This window comes from Adiantum capillus-veneris, chromosome 29 (genome assembly GCF_014529385.1).
Source record: "Adiantum capillus-veneris isolate H3 chromosome 29, ASM1452938v2, whole genome shotgun sequence".
Classification (NCBI taxonomy): domain Eukaryota; kingdom Viridiplantae; phylum Streptophyta; class Polypodiopsida; order Polypodiales; family Pteridaceae; genus Adiantum; species Adiantum capillus-veneris.
The window spans coordinates 70,497,250-70,503,249 of NC_140959.1; the positions used below are offsets into that span (position 1 = coordinate 70,497,250).

General features: G+C 41.1%; 1 pseudogene; it reads right to left on the reverse strand.

Moving 5' to 3' along the window:
* LOC147419370 (pentatricopeptide repeat-containing protein DOT4, chloroplastic-like) overlaps positions 1 to 2,804 on the reverse strand; it is a 72,943-nt pseudogene extending 70,139 nt beyond the window's left edge.
* Between the last annotated feature and the right edge of the window lie 3,196 nt (positions 2,805 to 6,000).

Consider the following 6,000-nt stretch of genomic DNA (forward strand, 5'->3'; position numbering starts at 1 on the left):
GTCTCTCTCTCGTACATAAGCAAGTGACTCAAGCTAAAGAAGCAAGAGGTCAAGAGTAGGAGAACGACAATTAAGTGAGTGTAAAGCAAATAGAGTAAGAAGCTGCACAATATTTGGCAATAATCAAAGCTTGATGATCGAGGCAATGAGTGAATCGAAGCTTGCAGAATCCGCGAGGTATTTGAAGTAGATAAAGCAGCAGAGGAAAATTTCCATCACCGTCATCCTTAGAGATTGAATTAGCATTTTGTTAAGTCCGGTGCCCGGTTAATCCTGTAAACGGGAGCTTAAACTCCTAGTTAGCAGATGATCCAAGTGACGGCGCTGTTAACAGCCCGCCTTGGATAAAGATTAAGTTGTACTCAGATGTATTAATCGATTAATTGATCATTGCGGTGATTTCTAGAGTCAGTTGCATCAGTGTCTCTTGTTCTCTCTCTTTCACACCTCCCACAACCAGAGGCTCGGTGCCTGCCCGGCTCACGTAGAGAACACATATCCCCCAACAACGTGGCTTTTTGTCCATTCCTATCTATATGCTATACTTGAGAAATTTAAATTGTGTTTAATTGTCATTGCTACCACTCCAGGTATGCTCCACATATGTTCTCACAAGCAAGGACACTCCTCGGTATGTCATGAAAGTCTGATACGTCAATGTAGCACTGCGCTCCGAGTATGATGGAGACTGAGGCTGCAATCAGGAAGGAGGTGATCCATTTCTGATCATAGATGCTGCTCGTCCCTCCACGAGGGACGAGCAACATCTATGAGCAGGGATGAAGAACCTCTTTCGCGATTGCGGCCTTAGTCTCCATCGCAGTACGAGTTTCATCCTTTTACAAGATACATAGAATGCACTTGGAAGACAAATTCACTAGAACTTCACAGGAATCCCTCCCCCTTTATGAGTCCTCTCTCTCTCTCTCTCTCTCTCTCTCTCTCTCTCTCTCTCTCTCTCTCTCTCTCTCTCTCTCTCTCTCTCTCTCTCTCTCTCTACACAGGAATCCCTCTCCCTATTATCTATAGTGTTTTCTTCTCCATTCAATATTAAGATTAAATATTCATGTGTTTAATGCAGGTATGGATGATGATGAGTTTCTTTCTTCTTTGTCACCCCAGTAGAGGAGGTGGTACCCCAGCATAGGAGGTGGTACGAGGACCGTCATCGCTCTGGAGCACCATCACATCATTCCACTCCTTCAGCGTCTCCCTCTGTTTTGGAGCATTCACCACGCTCTGAAGATTTGGTGTTGATGAGACGATCTTCACACTCGTCTAGGCACCGACGCTCTAGTGGTGGCGGTGCCGGTTGCTGTGGGGATGCCGCCGCCAATGCCTCGACACCGCCTTATGTTCGACGAGGCTCCTTACCTTCCCCTTCTTTGCCCGCCCCCACATAAGCCACGGCATTGCCATCTACACCAGGTTTTGCACAGCTATCGGTCATTCCACGCTACATACCACTAGCTACTCCTCCGGGAGTCACCCTAGTCGACACTCCTTGCTTCGGGGCGTAGACTCCAGTGGAGATACCTGACATCCATACCCCCATCAAGACGCTGCTAGAGACCCCTGCCAAGACACCCAGGTTTATGCGTCACAGGCGAGAGGCTTGTCGTACTCGGTTGACATCAGCGGCGGCATCATCTTGGATGACGAAGGTTAGAAGATTATCTCATGCATGTGGGGTCTTTGCTCTGAGGTGTATAGACACTACATACTAAACACTTGGAGTGAAGTGCCAAGTTAACTAAAAGACAGAGTCACCAGCATGCTACATGACGAGTTTCTCGTGTCAAGTCGGGATGAGCGCTTCAATGAAGACCTGATGAAGGTTCGAATGCACGAATACTGCAAGCACAAGCATTGTGAAGTACAAAAAGCAATAAAGCATGGGTGGAACAGACCAGATTGGCTGGTCAAAGAAGATTGAAAGAATGCGAAGCGAGCAACCTGCGAGAATCTTGACAAGTGGAAGTAACAAAAGGAGGCAACCAAAGCGCGAGTAGAGGCAGGGAGCTTGCACCACTTCGGGAGCGGCACGTGGGCATCATTTGAGGCTGATTTTTATAAGTGTTTTTGCATTGCTCTTTAGGTTTGATAGTTATGTCTATTTGTACTTTTAAATTCTAACATAATGGATTCTTTGTATGTTTTGAACAGTGGTCGATGACAGGACCTGACCCACACCGTACGAGTGCGAGTATGCAGGCAGAGAGGGCTTAAACGCCCTGATGGACATTCTGAGTTCTCTCAGTGGCATGGTTAGTATTTCACTTTCCTCTTTTACATTTGTTGTATTTTAATGATAAGCTAAGAAAATAAATTATTTTGTAATTATATATTTATACTTACAAAAAGTAGGTCTTATTGTTTTTTTCCTGTAGAATCCGACAGATATGCTGCTTGGACGCGATGAGACGTCTGTTTAAACGACGTCAGTCTAGCCGTAGCCAGATAGCATTAGTTTCCTTTTGTCATAGATTAACTATTGGAAAACCATGTATTTTCTCAATAATGACAATTGTGTTAACACTACAAGAGGTCACTTGAATTCCGGCGCCACATTACCGGTGTCACTGGCGGGCGTTGGTATATGTGTGTATTTATGGAGGAAGCTAAGGTTTTTTTAAAATTTTGATTTTCAAATTTTTGACGTTTCTTCTAGCGTCTATTTCGACGACAGCGCGAATTGACATACCGACGGCTATTCCGACGACTGTATCAACAGCTGTACCGATGGCACTTGTAAAAATCAAAACCACGGGCTTTCTTTGCATATTTCTCTTGTTCTTGCGCATTTTCTCAAGCTCTCCTCTTCCCCATCTCTCATAGATCTGGTGCGAAACAAGCCGTCGGAAGTGCTGATCTTGCTTGTGGGTTAGCGCATAACACTAAGGTGACTTTGTTTTCATGTTTACTTGTAGATTTAGGGTTTAGGGTTTAACTTTGTGTCTGTGTGTGCGTTTTTGTAGGTTCCAGGACTTTTACAATAACTTCATTGCTCAAATAGGACGAATGTCAGTGCTCAAACCTTTAAATGTATATTAAATTTATTTAAATTACTTTGTATATTAAGAAAAGAAAATTCCATGCTTTAAACTTTGAATGCTTTAAAAGAAATTATGGTTTGTTATGTGAAATTTCATTTTAAATTATAAATTTTTTTTGTTTAAGTTTATAAAAAAATCTTGTTTTAAGAAATTTTGTATTGAATTATGTTGTTTTTCAAATTATGCAGTTGATGGGGTTTATGTTTTAGGTTAATTTTAAGTTATAGGTTAAGTTAGATTAGGTTAGGTTAGGTTATCTTATACGTTAGGTTACGTTAAGTTAAGCTACGTTGTTAGGTTAGGTTATACGTTAGGTTAGGTTAGGTTATCTTATACATTAGGTTAAATTAAGTTAAGCTATGTTAGGTTAAGTTATATTAGGTTAGGTTAGGTTAATCTACATAAAGTTAGGTTAGGTTATCTTATATGTCAGGTTAGGTTAAGTTAATCTACATTAGGTTAGCTATGTTAGGTTAGGTTAAGCTACATTAGGTTAAGTTAGGTTAAGCTACATTCGACAATACGGCAAGCCATAGAGTTTACCCACAGCGCATATTAAAAAAAACACAAAGCGGCCCTGAAAATAACACCATGGCGAGCTGTTTGGCAATACGGCAAGCCATAGATCTTGCTTACAATGCATATGCATTGTGGGAAAGATTTATGGCTTGCCGTATTGCCAAATGGCTTGCCATGGTGTTGTCTATATGTTTGCGAGCGATTTTCAAGCGCTAAAATTGCCTCATGTCCCTAAAAACAACACAATGGCGATCCATTTGGCAATACGGCAAGCCATAAAGTTTTCCCACAAGGCATATGAATTGTGGGCAAGCTCTATGGCTTGCCATATTGCCAGCGACTCGCCATTGTGTTGTCTATATGTCTGCGAACGACTTTCAGGCCATTAAATCGCTTCACAACTCTAAAAACAACACAATGGTGAGCCGTTTGCCAAATTGGCAAGCCATGGAGCTTGCCCACATCATATATGCATTGTGGGCAAGCTGTATGGCTTGTTTTTTTGCTAAACGGCTCACCATTGTGTTGTTTTTATGTTAGGTTAGGTTAGGTTAGGTTTAGGTTAAAGGTTAGGTTAAAGCTATCGACGGCATAATAGTCGAAAAAATACAAATGGACTTCAAAGATGACTCGTGTACTTCTAAAAACATAAACGGACTTCGATTAGGTTAGGTTATAGGTTAGGTTTAGGTTATAAGTTAGGTTACATTAAGTTAAGTTAGGTATAGGTTTTAGGTTACGTTAGATTATAGGTTAGGCATAACGATTATAGGTTAGGTTAGAGCTAGTGTCAAATTAATAGTACAATCGGACTTCAAAGATGACTCGTGTACTTCTAAAAACGCAAACGGACTTCGGTTAGGTTAGGTTTAGGTTATAAGTTAGGTTAGGTTTATGTTATAAGTTAGGTTAGATTATAGGTTAGGTTAGAGCTAGCGTCAAATTCATAGTACAAAAAACACAATCAGACTTCAAAAGTGCACACAAACTTCAAGAACCTTAATATATAGTCATTCACCAATAAAGACGAGATTATTACCCTGTGGTCCTAATCTCCGTGCACCTCTAGACCGAGGTGTGCGGGGATCGGACCTGGCTAGAGAATGTGAGGTTGTTAGAGCTAGCAAAAAATAGTTGAAAAAATGCAACCGAACTTCAAAAGTGCACACAAACTTCAAGAACTTTAATATATAGTCATTGAATAATAAAGACAAGATTATTACCCTGTGGTCCTAATCTCTGTGCACCTCTAGACCGAGGTGTGCGGGGATCAGGCCTGGCTAGAGAATGTGAGGTTGTTAAAGCTTGTCATGTACTTAGTAGTGTGTAGTTATAACAACTAGAGTGTTTTAATTATTTGTTGCATCATAGGTAGATAAAGTATGGACGATAGGATGACGTGTCCTTGTGCGCATTGCAAGCATCAGATCTTTCAAAAAAAAAAAAGTGACCAACACATACGCAATCATGGTCTCTTTCTGATAGAGTAAGTACAAGACCTGCGTTATCGATCTCATGGTCTAGAGATTGAAGGTCAAAGTCTGCAAGTAGATATTGCTCCAACTTCATCCTAGAGAAGATAATTTTTAAACGAGCAGCCATCGACTGAGTCCTCCCAACTAATACTTGAAGCGGCATTTCAAGCAATTGAGATGGAGCAGATGTTGGACGCGTTCTTTGACATGGATTCCAACATAGAAGGCGACAACATTGAACGCAGTACTGTGGACCAACGTCAGCCATCCCATTCATATTGACGGCATGATATCAATGATAAAGAGGTCAAAATGATGCAAAGTCTTGCACGCATGCCTCTTTACACTAGTGAAAAAATCTCAGTTCTCCGTACCGCATTGGTAATGCTTAATTTATAGTCTGTCTACGGTTGGTCTAACACCTCAGTTACAGAGCTTTTTAGGTAAACATATTTTATCCTAAGCATGGTAAAGTGCAAATTACAGTTCATATAAAGTGATCAAAGGTCTGACTTGTTCATGTAACGTCAGGTTGTTGAATGAGAAAATCTTGCCAGAAGGGAATCACATACCCTTTACCCATCCAGCCCCGCTAAAAAGCTTCTTACTAATTTGGGCTTAGATTACCAAAAAATACATGCATGTTCTTATGCTTGTATAATTTTTTGCAATGAGTATGCAAACCTGGAACAATGTCCCAATTGTGGATCAAACAGGTACAGGGAGGACACACAAGGAAAATTTATCCCTGCAAAAGTCCTTCGACACTTTCCTATCATTCCAAGAATAAAGAGCATGTTCAAGTGCAAGTCCACAGCCGCTTTGATGACATGGCACTCAAATACTAGATCGACAGATGATGTTATGTGGATACCTGCAGACTCTTGTGCATGGAAGCACATAGAGAAAAGTTGGCCTACATTTAAGAACGAGCCTCGATGTATCCGCTT